The sequence below is a fragment of the Phyllobates terribilis genome, unplaced genomic scaffold (assembly GCF_046119375.1).
Source record: "Phyllobates terribilis strain yellow unplaced genomic scaffold, ASM4611937v1 Scaffold_4__5_contigs__length_816908805, whole genome shotgun sequence".
In the NCBI taxonomy this organism is placed as follows: domain Eukaryota; kingdom Metazoa; phylum Chordata; class Amphibia; order Anura; family Dendrobatidae; genus Phyllobates; species Phyllobates terribilis.
In genome coordinates this window covers 155,419,826-155,436,944 of record NW_027362764.1, presented here as the reverse complement: position 1 = coordinate 155,436,944, position 17,119 = coordinate 155,419,826, and the positions used below count along the sequence as shown (strand labels likewise).

The following is a 17,119-nucleotide window of genomic DNA, read 5'->3' as shown; positions in this document are numbered from 1 at the left end:
AGTCCGGATCTAACCTCGGATCTAATGGCTCCCACAAACAGCATATTAGGAGTCTGTGATACTATCAGTTTGGGGCAGTAGAGCAGAGATCAGATAAGGTCTTGCATCAGCACTATGGGGACAGAAATGTGCCCCTACTACACTTATCTAACCCTGGACCAAGTCTGTAAGTCACCAACGACCAGGTTCACACCGAAGCTTTGCTTTAACCATATCCTGCTTTGGCTTTGTAAAGCTGACCTTCTACGTATCCCAAAAAGCATAGCATACCGCACGCATACAGTACAATTCTGTTTCAGGCCAATCCTCTATTAACGGTTAGGAGACAGTATGGACTAGTGCCGAGAATTAGGGAAAAAAAATTGTGGAAGCGAAACATAAAAGCATGTAGTTTCTCTTCCATCACTTCCATGTAAACAGGAAACTCATCTTCTGGAATAACTAAACCGGATCAAGAAAAGGAGGTAATTTGGGGGGGCAAAAGGTGGACTATCAAAAATTATTGCAATTATTGCAAAATGTTAACAGGCAGAGTGGAAAAAGTATAAAAAGACAAACCAATACTGAATGACAATATATGATTAACCCATATATTAAGGGTTATCAGCAGGGCTGTGGAGTCGGTAAACCAAACCTCCGACTCCTCAATTTCCATGACACCGACTCCAACTCCCTCATACATGGCTCATGTTTAAGTGATTCTGCAGCACAGATTCATCTCAGCTAAAAGTCTAGACCCTTAGATCAGGAATAGGACATTTCATAACTTTCCCAAATTCTTATGAAAAAATATTCCCTACAAACTGCACTGAACTACTGTACCCAATTTATTATATATTTTAGGAGTCGGAGTTGGTCCATTTTATACCGACTCCACCAAAATGGGCACCGGCTCTACAGCCCTGGTTATCAGCTACCACTTTACAAGTGAGATATAAAAAATCTGAAGAACCTCACTGGCTCAAAAATTCATGAACTAAAAATCATTAAGCTGCGGTACTTTGCACTGTGTGATGACCGGACTTCCCAGCTTACAGTTTTCTGACTGTTAGAGAAAACACACATCCTATGATAAAAACAAAATGAGCATATACCCTGCAGTACTTAAATAGCAATAATACATGTAAATAACATTAACTAAGTATTCTATGGTTTTCATTAAAAAAAAAAAAAAAAAAAACGTAAAAGCCATCCCACCACGACAAGGTGTACCCAATTGGGAAAGTCCTTTCTCTAGAATTAGTAGCTGTCGGACCAGTGTCTTGCTCTGCCTCCACCTATATTGAGGTTGACACAAGGGGAGGTCTTAATACTAGAGATAAGGTGTACCCAATCAGGACTGTCCTATCTCAGTGGGATGGATTTTATGCTTTTTTAAATCACAATAGTGTTTACTAAGTACGTACCTTATGTTATCTACATATACTATTACTATTTATTTTTGTATTTACTTACTATAGGGCACATGCTCATTATAATTTTCATCTTAGGTTTTGTTTGTTAAATGGCCTCAATGTGAACGTGCTCCTTCACACTGCACGTATACCATGTGTTCCGGCTCATTTCCTTGGTTTTGCCGTTAAACAACACAGAATCTCCTATCAGTAGCCGGCTGTGTATGTGCGGATGGTCGTAGGTGACCCTGCCCTGCCTGTTACATTGTAGCATTGGTTGGAGTAAAGAAAAAAAAACAGAAAAAAAAACAGCTCCTCCATCACGCCACAAACATCTTTTTCACACGGTGACAGGAGACGCTGCGTTCAAGATGTCTTAGCATATACTAGATACTTCTCTCTCCTCCCCGGGGCAACAATCCCCACTCCACAAACTTGAATACCCTCGTAGAAATCTCAAACACCTTGACCTACACTCACTTTCTGAATCCCCCCTCCCTCTTACAGACATTAGTTCCTTACATGATGCAGATGCTGCTGCCACTTTATACAACACCACAACAGCTGCAGCTCTCGATTCGGTCGCCCCCCTCATGCATACCAAGACTCGCACAATCAACAGACAACCCTGGCACACCAGCCTAACTAAAGAACTGCGACGGGCCTCCAGGGCTGCTGAACGTAGATGGAAAAGGTCCCACACCAATGAACACTTCACCACATTCAAACAGTCCCTCACTACCTTCAAGTCCACACTCACTGCAGCAAAACAAACATACTTCACATCTCTCATATCCTCCCTGTCCCACAACCCCAAACAACTATTCAACACCTTCAATTCTCTCCTCCGTCCCCCAGTGCCTCCTCCCTCTCCTCTTATTTCAGCCGAAGACTTTGCCTCATTCTTCAAGCAGAAGATTGACACCATCAGACAAAGCTTTTGCCTAAAGCCCCCACAGCCCCTCCCCACACCTACTCAACCCTCCTCCTCCAAAACTACATTCTCCACCATTTCTGAAGATCAACTTTCCTCCTTACTCTCCAAATCACACCTCACCACCTTTAAACTTGACCCAATCCCGTCCCACCTCATCCCAAACCTTACCACTATCTTCATCCCAGCCCTAGCCCACCTCTTCAACCTGTCACTAACAACTGGTGTCTTCCCCTCATGTTTCAAACATGCTTCAATCACACCCATCCTCAAAAAGCCCTCCCTTGACCCATCCTCTGTGTCTAGCTATCGCCCCATATCACTTCTCCCCTATGCCTCAAAACTACTGGAACAACATGTCCATTCTGAACTGTCCTCCCACCTCTCCTCTTGCTCCCTCTTTGACCGCCTACAATCTGGTTTCCGACCGCACCATTCTACTGAAACTGCACTGACTAAAGTCACAAACGACCTACTAACCGCCAAATCTAAGCGACACTATTCTGTCCTCCTCCTCCTAGACCTGTCATCTGCCTTTGACACAGTGGACCATTCCCTCTTACTACAGACTCTCTCATCTCTCGGCATCACAGACTTGGCCCTATCCTGGATCTCCTCATACCTAACAGACCGGACATTCAGTGTCTCCCACTCACACACCACCTCTTCATCTCGCCCCCTATCTGTCGGTGTCCCCCAAGGTTCAGTTCTAGGACCCCTGCTCTTCTCCATCTACACCTTAGGCCTGGGACAGCTCATAGAGTCTCATGGCTTTCATTATCACCTCTATGCTGATGACACACAGATCTACCTCTCTGGACCCGATATCACCTCCGTATTAACCAAAATCCCACAATGTCTGTCTGCTATTTCATCCTTCTTCTCTGCTAGATTTCTAAAACTTAACATGGACAAAACAGAATTCATCATCTTTCCGCCATCTCATTCAACCCTCCCAACTGACCTATCCATCATAGTCAATGGCTGCCCACTCTCCCCAGTCCCTCAAGCTCGCTGCCTCGGGGTAACCCTGGACTCGGAACTCTCCTTCAAACCACATATCCAAGCCCTTTCCACTTCCTGCCGACTCCAACTTAAAAATATCTCCCGGATCCGCACATTCCTAAACCATGAATCTGCAAAAACACTAGTGCACGCCCTCATCATCTCCCGCCTTGACTACTGCAACCTCCTGCTCTGTGGCCTCCCCTCTAACACTCTCGCACCCCTCCAATCTATCATAAACTCTGCTGCTCGACTAATCAACCTGTCCCCCCGCTATTCCCCGGCCTCTCCTCTCTGTCAATCTCTTCACTGGCTCCCCATTGCTCAGAGACTCCAGTTCAAAACCCTAACCATGACATACAAAGCCATTCACAACCTGTCTCCTCCATATATCTCCGACCTAGTCTCCCGTTACATACCTGCACGCAACCTCCGATCCTCACAAGATCTCCTGCTCTACTCCCCTCTTATCTCCTCCTCCCACAACCGTATACAAGATTTCTCCCGTGCTTCCGCCCTACTCTGGAACTCTCTACCCCAACGTATCAGACTCTCGCCTACCGTGGAAACCTTCAAAAGGAGCCGGAAGACCCACCTCTTCCGACAAGCCTACAACCTGCAGTAACCACCGCTCCACCATACCGCTGCACGACCAGCTCTACCCTCACCTACTGTATCCTCACCCATCCCTCGTAGATTGTGAGCCCTCGCGGGCAGGGTCCTCGCTCCGCCTGTACCAGTCGCTGTCACATTGTGTTCAAGATTATTGAAATTGTTCTTGTATTATACCCCCTTTTTCACATGTAAAGCGCCATGGAATAAATGGCGCTATAATAATAAATAATAATAATAATACTACTAGATGGCATGTTATGCTCAAAGCCAACCCAGTAACTGTGCCCCGAGACTGGAGGCCGTGCAGACTGGTCAGAAGGATCTCCTTCTCTTTTCCCGTCCTCCGTATTCTTCTGTAATATCAGAAAATTCTTCTAGAAAAGTTCACTTACTAGTACGCTCCCACTACACTGGTTACCAATTACCGATGCTGGAGTGAAGCTTCCTCTATACTGATACAACTGCGGGAGTGAAGCAAATACATAATAATCTTACAGGTAATTATAGAAGGAGTCTGTCTGTACATTAGAATAAATGAAGCGTCCAGTGTGCTGGATCTGGTTTTCATGCATGTTTGGTCCCTGCGTCCACTTTTACTATCAGCGTGGCATCTGTTTTTCTTGTATGCAAAAATAATTTCCGAGGTTCTCCTGCCCCATCAAACAGGAAAAAACAGACAGCGCTCAGATGACAAAAACAGACCTGTCTCCATGTTTTGTTATTCTATATCTACTTTATCTTTTTTTTTTAAAGGGAATCTGTCACCAGGTTTTTGCCACATAGTCTGCAAGCAGCATAATGTAGAGACAGAGACCCTGATTCCAGTATCAATTACTGGGCTGCTTGTTGTAGTTTTAATAAAATCACTGTCTAAATCAGCAGGAGATCATTAGAGGACTATTAAATTTGCTGCCGGGTAGACCTCCATTATTATGAGCTCTGTATAATCCCTCCCCTACCACTGATTTGCAGATTTCTGTGTACACTGTGCATAGGCAGAAAGCTGCCAGTTAGTGGTATGGGCAGAGTTATACAGCGCTCAGCATTCAGAGAACTGCTAGATCTGCAGAAGAGAAAACAGTGATTTATCAAAATGCCAGCAAGCAGCCTAGCAAGTGACATCACTGGAATCTGTGTCTCTCTTCATTATGCTATCAGATAACTAAAACATGGTGACAGATTCCTTTTAAGGCAATCGGTATGCAAAAAATAGACATGTGAAGAGCCCCACAGACCATAATGGGTACAAGCTCTAGCAGTGAAGCATGGATAGGACATGTGTGAAAAATGGACATCTGAATGAAGCCTTAGAGATGAGGTTTTCTTCAATTCCTCTAGAGCCAAAAAAAACTTTTACTGCTTGAGAGATTTTCCCCAAGAACAAAAGTACATTTTAATCAATAGATGTCAGAATAAAAATTAAGTTTCACAAGTGGATGTGTTGAAAAAAAATGTTCCTATGCTGAGATAATCTTATAAATGTGCCCCTGCTATGTACTGTGTAATGGCTGTATCTGACCGTAAAGGAACACGGTCTGATCATACCACAGCTCCTGGACAGGGGAGGAAGCAGAAGAGTATACAGACAGGACAGCAGGGGATCACAGCTCATTCTTTCTGTGAGGTAAGACTTTTTTAAACAGGCAGAGAAAGGTTTTACCTCACAGAAAGAATCCGTTTTGATCCTGTACTGTCCTGTCTGTATTCTGTTTTGCATCCTCCCCTGGCCAGGAGATATGGTATGTTCGGACCATGTCCATGCGTGGGAAAAACATTTACCCCCTTCCCCCCTCTGACACCTTGTTCTCCTGGTTTAATTGCATACAGGTAATTGCCGAAGGGAAGGGTTACCCCTCCAAGAGCTCAGTTGTGGCCGGTTTCCCAGCCAGTGTGTTAGTTCATTTTAGCTTCTTTATACAGAGGCCGCTGTGATGTTAGGAGTTTGCATCAGCTCCCAATTCTGGCCTCGTCTACATCCATGTGTATGGACGGCTCCTGGGCATGCGTAGTAGTCAATGAGCAGGTCTACTGCTCACCAGCCGCCATGACCGGCCAGCTGGAAGCATGCATGTTCAGGCAAGCAGTGCAATGCTGCTGTTATCTTCAGCTGTCACTAGCAGGAGCGCCCAAGTTCCCAGCAACCAGGGGCTTGTCTGGCTAGGGAGCAGTGCGCTCCTGAAGAGAGAACATACAGCAATTTTTCTTGTCTTTATCATTTCCTTGGACTGAAAAGCCTAGCGGATTTTCTGACTGTGCAAAATCCGTTGCATTTTACAGTGCCAGTGTAGTGCAAGAGATGTTAAGAAATCTCATGCGCCTGCTGTGAAAAATATCTGCAGCGTGATTGACAAAAATGATCCACAGCATGGCAATTTTGTGCTGCGCATACAGGTTAACGCAATATATATGGCTTCCCCGAAACTTTCTCATAATGACATACACAGCAGAAAATAGCACTGCCGGGCATCACTATAAAAGCTATAAAAGCACGCCAACCTAAAAATCAAAGCTGAAACATAACTGCTGGATACAGGACACCAAGACCTTCGGGTGCCATGTTGCCCTCTACACTGCCAGCACGACTTGTTTTCCGTACAGATTTGGCTTCTGTTCACATGATCAGTAGTTATTTGAATTTTTTTTTTGTTCCTTTTTGCAATCATAAAAACAAATACAATGGTCTTGTACAGGACTTCTTCATCTGAATGGGAAGGGTCTACTATTTGTCTACTTTCTAGCAATAATCCCTTTTTTATTTGGAACAAAAAAAAATATATAGTCTGCACAACTTGCTCTGTCCAGCCAAAAATAGAAAGCAAATTATTATTTTTTTTTTTTTTAATTTAATTTTTTTTAACATTAATCTATGGGAATCTGATCATAGCAGATGGCTTCCATTCTGCATCCATCTTGGCTCTTTGTAGCAGATCCATTTTTTTTGATTACTGGATCTGTTACACACGGATAGCTGGACATGTGAAGAGTCTTCCATCATAACATGCTCTTTAGCCGAGACATCAAAACCAGGCAGAAAAACGAAAAAAGGAAGATGAAAACCCACCGCTCACGAACAACGTGCGAGCATCTTCATGCTTCACTTCAGTTGAGGGGGTTAAACACAGAGGCTTCAGACACCGCGAAAGTTGTGAAATCAAGTGACAAAGTGACTTCTGAAAATATCTTACCACTTACAATGTGCTTAGCAGCGAAAATAATACAGAGGTGTCAGGATGTAGATAGGAAATCGACACCGTCATCATGTAACCCTTGTACACCCAAGGGAACCAGGGGATTATTTTTTTTTTTAAATCAGCAAAAATGAATGAAGAAAAAACATCTTTATTCCTTAGACCGTTTAAAAAAAAATAATACAGAAATAAAAGTTCAACATCTAAGGCTTATAGTGATGTGGAGGATATATCGAACATTTAATGCAGTAATGGCTGCGGCCATAAATGTTCACATGCTACCGCAGTGTAAGGTCAGTAATGGACACTTCATATATAACAACTCTGTACTGGGAAGGATTTTCTCAGTAAGAAGCTCATTTTATTATATTAAAATAACAATTCTGTCTCCTGGATTGACTTGATTTTCTGGGGGTTTGCAGAGATCGGGGTTAATTTCAGAAACCTTAGAGCTTAATGTTAGAAAATAATAGGATCCTAAACGTACTGACATCTAGAACTAGGCTGTTCCCCCTCCATGAGCGACTGCCTAGCCCACCCCAGGTCTCTGGACCGCGCTGCGGCTTTATGTCCCCACTAAACTATCCAGTGTGGAGGTAAGAAATGCTTCTGGCTGGAAAACCCCTCTAACTTCCCAAGAATGCTATCATTTTTATAGCTGACATTGAAGTGCTCTGGGTGAGTGATTTGGAGCTGCAGTTTTGTCTTTTTGCTTTTTTTCTAATTATTTTTTATTTTATTTTTTTATAGACTTTAAAAAGGGTTGTCCACAACCAGGACAACCCCTTCTTGATCAAAATGTTAGGCCCCGATAAAATAAACCTATACTCACCTCCCATGCCCGTGTTCCTGCGGTATCAGCACTCGGGGTCCCGGGGCTTCCATGTGGTTGTTGTGACGCCGGCGCCCAATCAGCGCTGGCGTCACTTTCCCCGCCTTCGGACAAATCAAACGTGAAGAGGAAGCTGGGGCTGCAGTCAGTCAGTCAATCTCTGACTTACTCTTCATGTTCAATTCGAAAGGAGGCGGAAACAGTGACGCCAGCGCTGATTGGGTGCCAGGCTCACGTGTCACAACAATCACACGGGAGCCCCGGGGAGAGCGAGTCCTGACACCGCAGGAACGGCGCCAGCACGGGAGGAGAGTATAGGCTTTATTACTTTATGGGAGCCAAGCAAGGGGTGTGAACAGGGTTCTTTAAGGGTTTATTCAAACAGCAGATACACTCTGGAATTACTGGGTATAAAATCCACAGGATATTAGGCTATGTTCACAAGATAAGCTTTTGGTGAGTTTTTTTACGCTGCATATTTTCAGATGCAAGTAGCCAGCTATATACATCACTTAACACCTTTCCGACATACATCTTATGTAGGGTCGCCACATATGGAGCAGACGCAGGAGCTGAGCCCGCATCATGGCAGGCAGATGCCAGCTGTAGCATGCGTGCTCGGGAGTACGCACATCGCCTACTTGACCGACGAAGACACCGGTGAATCCAGTGCATGTGCTGGGAGGATTCAAAAGTCTGCAGTCACACATATTGACCACAGACTTTTCATTTTAGACCAGACAACCCCTTTAAAACACAGTAAATATCAAAAATGAAATCTTAAGATATGAAAAAAAAAAAACACATTTAGTATTGTTGCACCTGTAAAAGTCCAGCCTATAAAACAAATAATTAAATTTACCCAATTGGTAAAAATGAGGAAAAAAAATAAGGGTACGTGCACACGATTAGTAATCGCTGCAGATGGGACGCAGCATACTTGTGCTGCGTGCAATCCGCAGCGGCCAGATGTTACAGCATAGTGGATGGGATTTCAAGATCACCAGCAGACACGGATATGTGGCGCGTCTTTACAGACTGCAGCATGTCAATTTCTCTTGCAGAGACGATAGTCTCTGCAATGATATAATATCTCTTGCAATGTATAGGATGCAGTGAATCCTCATGGTTCAATGAACACATGCGGATTCACCTGTGTGCAGCACTTTGGACGCAGCATAAAGTATCCTGCCTTGAAAGTGCTGCCAATACCGACCGTGTGCACATAGCCTAAAACTGCCAAATTGAGTTTTTTTTTGGTAAATGCAACAACACAAAGCAAAGTAATAAAAAGTGATCAAAGCATCGTGCCAACCCCAAATTGTGATCAATATAAAAAAAAATAACTTGACACACAAAAAACAAACCCTCGCGCAACTCTATTGATGGAAAAGTGAAAACGTTACGGGTCTTGAAAAATGGTGACAAGAAAAAAATAAATTTTACCACTTAAATAAAAAAAAACTATACAAGCTTGGTATCGCAGTGACCTGTAGAATCATCAGTCCAGGTCATTCACAGTACAATAAATGCTGTAAAAACAAACAAACAAAAAAAAATGGAATTTCAACGCATTTGAATTTTTTTTCCCAGTCTTCGAGTACATTGGATAATAAAATGAGTGGTGCCATTTAAAACTACAAAAAGTAGTGTTGGGAGAAAAAAAAAAATCTAAGAATAAAAAAACAAGCAAAACAAAAACAGATAATGAACTAAACTATCTATTCTACGGAGTAATCACAATGCACCTTTTAAATCGGGGTCACACGGCCGTACTAAAGTTCAGGACAGTCACAATTGAAAATTGTGGATTTGGATGTGAACGTTCCCGTGTGTAAAATGCACCAGACTGGCTCATGCCGTGACTTTTCACATGTACCGATGGGCTGGTTACAGCACCCGGAGAAAGGATCATGATCGGGGGCGGCTGGCTGTACCCAACACCACACATAAAAGATAGTCACAGAGTCTGCTAATATACACACACACACACACACACACACACACACATTAGGAGTCACATTATACAATTAACATTTAAAACAAAATTTAACTTGAGACCCTTTAAAAACAAAACTAACATTTATCACCCATCCACAGAACAGGTGATAAACGTATGATCACTGGGATCATGAGGGGGTCCAGAGACCCTCCATATCGCTTGATCACAGAGAGAAGAAATGAATGGAGCGGGCGTGACCTTTTTACAGGACAGATAACAAGGATGTTACAAGTAGGAATAATCATTGAAGCCATGTTCACATGTAGCAGAAAATTTCTACTGTGGATTTGGCTGCAAAAAGTTGACACATTCTGGACTTTCGGAACAAAATAAATATTTAGGCTGTGTGCATACGTTGCGGCAATAATGTAATTTTTTTTCTGTTCTTTATCAAAATCGTTTCAGCTATAATGCGATTGTGGGGGGTGACATGGCCGCAAGGAATGAATGCAGTCTAGGGCTTTCATATGTATTTAGGCTAAAAGCCCCTTTAAATCTGCTAACATTAGCCGTGTGAATAGAAAATATTTTTACAACCGTTTACAGGCTCGGCAGAAAATCCAGGCTTATTTTTATCCACGGTGCTGAAAAAAAAAATATTTACTGGAGGAACTAGCAGGTTTATTCTTCGAAAACATCGCACATGAGAAAGTTACAAATTAGCCCCATGGAACAGGGCTAATCCGAATACTGGTATGGGGCACATCAATAGTAGAAATCGGGGCTGGCCTTGGATTTCTGGGGATGCCCTTTTAATAACATGTTATATATGGTTTCAGCAAACCCAAGATCTGTGCCCATACATGTATTATTCTGATTTTTGTCTAGCCATAAAGCCTTTCAAATCAGATTTTTGCTTAATGCGTCAGAAAAGTCCACAGGAGACCTTGCTGAAAGTAATACTTTAATTGGCATACGGCTAATTTTAAACATCTTGTTTGAACCACGAGACAGATCCCTGAATGCAAATGATAAGAAAAGCAGGAAGCCAAAGCTGAGAGAGGACAACAAATGTAGCCGTGAAGCGGGTATACGGGTCCATACCGACCAGGAGGTTGGCAGATTTTTGGGCTGCACATTTATGCAGCAAATTTTCCATGTAGTAGGGCGTATGAGGACACATGCTCTGGTGCATCACTGGGAATATAAAGGTGACTGTATATAAAGATCTCCATTCATTTGTAGGTCTTCGGTAAATTGCCCAGGGCACTTACTCGCCAATATTCAGAACCCCTATACAAGTAAATGGAGAGTGTGGTACATGCACGGCCTTTCCTGACCCGGCAGCCCATGACGGAGATCATTCACTAGGTGCATGCAGGTCCCAGGGGTGGGATACATCTTGAAAATCTGCAACAAATGTGCTGTTTAAATCTCAAATGAGGAAACCGCACAAAAAAAAAAATCCACAAAGTACAAACCAAAGGATAACGTATGCCACAAGTAACCATGCAGATTTTATAAGAAATTTTCAAATTAAACCAACGTTGTATATTCTTACACTAAGGGTTACATCTTTACAAGAATTACTTGAAGACCAAAGATGAAGAAGAGCTGACTGACACTGACCTCCCTCCAGTCACCTAACCACAACTCTATTAAACATTTATGGGGTACTTAAAGTGTGAGAAAGCCAAGCATTGAGTTACATCATCGGATACTCTTCGGAACATCCACAGTGTTGTGATAACTTTGCTCATCAAGTTTTGCACCAACTGTGGGAACAACACTAGTACCAACGTACGGCGCCATTATTTGCACTTCTGTAACCTGTCGCTTATAGCACCAATGCATCTAAAATAAAAGCAATCGTCTTAAAAGCATCCTGCTATTTAGTGTGTACAGCAGCCATGAAGAACTGTGCGTCTATAATTACAGACAAACCTTGATCTTAGGAAGCTCTTCTCCCTTGTAGTGACAGACAGTAATAAGGGAGGCAGAAGGAAAGGAGTAACAGGTGACTGCAGAATTATACTAGGCAGAGGATATTTGCAGGCTATATCCATGGCGACACATTGGTCTACATAGAAGCTGTGGGCAGAAAATAGTCTAACATTTTAAATCAAGACTGCACAATACTGTTTTTCTACTTTAGATGCATTTCAATAAGTTTGCAAAAATGCATAATATGCACACGGTCAGGATTCCACTGTTTCCAGTTGTCACATGACTGCTCATCTGCAATTTGCATACTTGAATAGAGCACAGGAACATTGAAAGAAGCAGGAAAAGATGGTTGGCACGTGACGGCAAGTGTGCATATATGAGCAGCCACGTCACAACTGCTCCAGCAGACAAACAGCCGAATCCTGACAGTGTGTATACTGCACACTGATCAGATTCTGCAAGCTGCAGTTCAGATTGAATGCCAAAAAACATGGCAGGCCGGGGAAAACCCTTTACAAACAGGTTGTCATTAATAAAATAGCAGACAAAGAACTACAAAAGGAACTAACAAGAGAAAATCAAAGCTAGAAATTGTCATTACAAATTCCAGCTCCTAAAGAGTTCAACGAAGGGCAATTATTCAGTAATAATTAAAACTAGATGATCATTCCTACTTAAATGGGTTTTCCCCTATATTGTAATTTGAAGAAATTTAGCTAAAATGTCTTCCTTCCATTTCTGATCTGGCCTCTGTCTAGGACCCCTGCCATGTGTAAAGATATCGTCCACTACAGGAGACCCCGGCTTAAATAATTCAGGGCCCCATGGAGAATAAAAAGGATGTATACTCACCTCATGCAGCAGAATAGTTGCAGCAACGTACTTGGTCAGTTCGCTCGGTCCCCCACTGATCAGCAAGTTATCACCTAAGCTGTGGATGGGCGATAACTTGTTTTCACTGGAAAACCCCTTTAATGAAATGTTTGCACAACGTAGATATAATAGAAGATCGGAGCGTCCTGCAAATAAGATCAAGATCTCTCCCACATAAATCAGCACGATTACATCAATGGTTAATCCAATGAAGTGAGAGAGAGGAACACGGCCACAGTGGTTAGCATGTGTCCCATCAGGAGCTTAATAATGTAGATTAATGGTGCGGCGATCATACACTGATTGTATATCACAGCGATGTAATCAAACCGCAAATATCAGCAAGATCTTGTAGTGGTAGAAAGGGATAATTCACAAACGCTTTATTAGAAGGCATCTCCAGCAGCAGACAAGGCAGAACAGCGGCCGGACATTCTGCATATTCAACCAACTGCAGACAAGTGTCAAATGCTCAACCTGGACATCGAGCACTACAGGGAGAGTTCATCCAAAGAGTTAAAGGACACATGGAGGAAACTTACTTATTACTTGCTTTATTGCAGAGTATAGGTTGTTTTAATTTTCTATGGGGCGCTGAATTAAGTAGGGATTTTCCAGCAGTGGACAATTCCTTTAAGAATGCAAGGGTCTCCGGACTGTGCTTCAGTTCATGGCACGGGTGGCAGTCGGCATTATGACCCATTCATTTCATTCTACGGATTGTTAGCGGTCCTAGCAGTCAATCAGAAACAGATGGCATATCCTAATCACTCTAGGAGATCGAAACATACCTTTAAAAGGGAACCCATCGCCTCCAGAAAAGCTACTTACCTGCAGATATTGGGGGTAATCTGCTGGTAAATGGCAATTAAAATTAAAATGTATCCTCCCAAAAACAAAATGACCAAAGAATATAAGTCAGGAGGAGCAATATTAGGACACGAACGTTACAGTCCACAGGACAGTCACACAAAGTCACGTTCTCGAATGTGAAGTACAAAAGCAGAAGATGGGGAACTGGAAACAAAACTGCGTTTGTGCAAACTTTTGAAGTTATCCCCTTTCTATAGGCCAGGTGATAGGTTAATGATCACTAGGGGTCCAGCCGTCAGGACTCCCACAGACACTGAGAACAGGGCTCGGAAGAGGCAGGTGTGAGTGGAGCGGTGGTAGAGCATGCACACTACCTCTCAATCATTCTCTATGCAACGGCTGGAGATAGCAGAGAGTTCTAATTGGCAATCTCCAGCTGTCCCAAAGACAATGAATGGAGCCAAGACTGAGCATGTGAACGGACACAATCAGATGCAGCTCTTGAGCCCCATTCTCAGGATCAGAGGAAGATCCAACGGCTGGACCCCTTAGATCATGACAGTATCACTTGACCTAGTTGCCATAAAAGCCTCTAAATGTGTCTTTCTGACTTCAGTTCACTTTATTTCAGCTTCTCTTTTGTTAAGTAAAAAATATGGTGTCTGAGATTCCCTCTGCCAAAAAGCAAATATGACATTAAGGCACCAGCTGCAGCTGGCATCCAGTGTGACGCAGCGGATGAATGGGCAGCCCTCAGCACCCACTCCTGTATCAGGGACACGGTGTGTAATATCATTACACATACACCAGCCATTTGTAATTTTAATGGTTAATTTTATTATTGCACAACTACAGTGCTGTCGGTCAATCCAAAAGGTTAATAAACCTGAATATTTAAGAAGTTAAAAGTAAAAGTATGGGCTTTCTTAGGAGAAGATCTGTGTGCAGAATTATTGGACAACTGAATTAATATGCAATTAAATGAGAAATGTAGATATTCTCATCTCAGTTGTTAATTTTCATCTATTCATGTGAGAATAACAATGTACAAAAATATATTTCAAAAACAATGTCAGTCACAAATATAGCCCACCTTCTTCTCATCAACAGTCAGAAGCTCCATTCATGGAGTCAGTTCCTTAATCTGTTAAAGATCTACCTTTTGGGCAGCACCAATCACAGCCTCCCAGACACTGCTCAGAGCGGTGACTGTTCTCCTTCACCATGAATCTCCTAAGACGGGCCCACAAGTTCTCAGTAGGGTTTAGGTCAGGTAAGGAAGGGCCATGTCATTATTCTTTCATCTGTAAGGCCTTTACTGGCAGCCAAGCAGTGGAGACTTCAATGCTACGATGGAGAATTGTCCTGCATAAAAATCATGGTTTTCTTGAAAGATGCAGAGTTTTTCCTGTAAACTGTCTCTCAAAACTGGCAGTAGGTTTGGGAGTCGACTACCAGTCCATTTTCAAACAGAAAAAAGGTCCAACTATGTCACCTTTAATAATACCAGCCCATAGTAGTACCCAACCTCTATCTTGCTGGCATCTGAATGGAGTGGATAACTGTGTCCATTACCGGTCCAGCCAACGACCTATCTGGTCCATCATGGTTCAGTCATCTCATCAGTCCATAAACCTTTGAAAATTAGTCTTCAGATATTTCTAGGCCCAGTCTTAACGTTTCACCTTCTATGTCTTGTTCAGAGGTGGTCGGAATTCAGTCTCCTCACCTCGGCCATGTCTCTGAGCTCTGAACACCTTGTACTTCTGGGCCTCCAGGGCAGTTGCAGTTCTGGAAGATCATAGACACCTGGTGGCTTCACATTTGATTCTTCTTAAATCTTTGGCAGTTAAGGTGCGTCATTTTTTCACAACACATTTTTTGCGACCCTGTTGACAATTTGCTTTGGATGGTTCTGTGATTATGACCCAATATCTTAGAACCTTCAAGAGTGTTGCCTCCCTCCGTAAGACATATGACAATTGTTTTTTAACTATTCACAGTCAGTTAAATCTCTTTTTTGGCACATTTTGCCTGAGGAAAACAAGCTGTCTAATAATTCTGCACACCTCAATAAAGGGTGTGGTATCCTTAGGCCTCACCCTCCTCATTACACAAATACACATCACCTGATCTGCTTCATCCAAAAAGCATTCAAGGTTATACAGCTTGGAGTTGGAAAATCTGCAATAAAATACTGACGTGGTCATAATACTCACTAGCTTAATAATTCTACATCTATAGACATGTTAATGATATGCTGCAAACATCTGATTTATTCAGTATGACAGCCATGTGTAGAAATATATACACTCAAACACTTCTGCTGCCATCATTGTCTCCCATTGAGCACATCTGTGATGTCGTTAGTCGGCAACTGCACAGGGAGCTGCCAGCAGTGGATCTTGATGATTTGCCCAAATGCCTTCCGTGTGGCAGAACATTCCTCAGACAGCCATTAATAACCCCACTGATAGCAGGCAGGGTGGGCAGTGTGAGGATTTCTGAGTGACCCTCATACTTAATAGTGAATAAACTGAAACGTTTTGAAAATTTTCTATTTTTCACATTTGCATAATTCCATAACTTTTCCTTCCTTGTGTTACAATTTCAATGTTGCTTTGTGTAGTGTATATACACAGATTTCACATTTAATAGGTGTGCTTACAACACAATCCACCAGTAGTAATTTACTGTCACTGCTTTCATAAAAGATTTCGACACATATACAGAACAAGCAAAGCAACAAAACTAGAAAACCCTGTTCTCATTAGTAGAATAGTGATGGCTCAACATGTCACACGCCATCAAAAACAGCTTTCTTCTTCACACATCGTGTTAGGACCTGGAAACCACAATGACGACATTAGGACAACACACATAACCGATTAGAAGAGATCTAAAGGTCATGTGGACTATAATAGACCCTGCCGGCGTGCTGCGTAGATTCAATCCGGATGGACATGACGTGAGTAATTACACCGTACCGCCAGCTCACATGACCAAGGTCAGCACTTATGGCTGCTAGCTGGTAAATCGGTTGTTCTCACAGGACAAACCTGGTCTTTAGGTCTCATTGAGAGATAAGATGTCCAGAAAGCTTAGGCTGCTGTTGATCAGTGAACCGTTCCTCCATGGTTGGGAGCATGTGTGCTCAGCGGGTAAAGAGGAATAAGCTGCTGCAAGACACAGGAAAGCGGCTTATCTACCTCCAAAAGGGAAACTATTCTCTGCTGACCTCCGCCTTTAAAGAGGAGCTATAATCACAAAATAACCTATCGCTTAAATCAGGTTATTATGTTAATTGTAATTTTTTTTCAATTTGTCCCCACCCCCACAACATATCACAATCTTTATTAAAGATAAAAATTACAAATCTTGCAATTTTCACACTGGGGCTCTTTTAGACTATAAACTTCCTATTGTTTCAGGAAACAACACATGTACGTGGTGACAGTGATCAGACCCCGACCCTAGCTTTTGATTTAAGCATTAATGAATGTGTGCAAAATTCATTGTAAAGGGAGGACGAAGCAGGGTCAGGTGTGACATTGCCCATTGAGATTGGTGGATCCT

General features: G+C 42.6%; 1 protein-coding gene across 2 annotated transcripts in view; it reads right to left on the bottom strand.

Annotated features, from left to right (window-relative positions):
• Positions 1-17,119, bottom strand: part of SNX13 (sorting nexin 13) — a 115,436-nt gene that overhangs the window by 88,638 nt on the left and 9,679 nt on the right. The window lies entirely within an intron of this gene.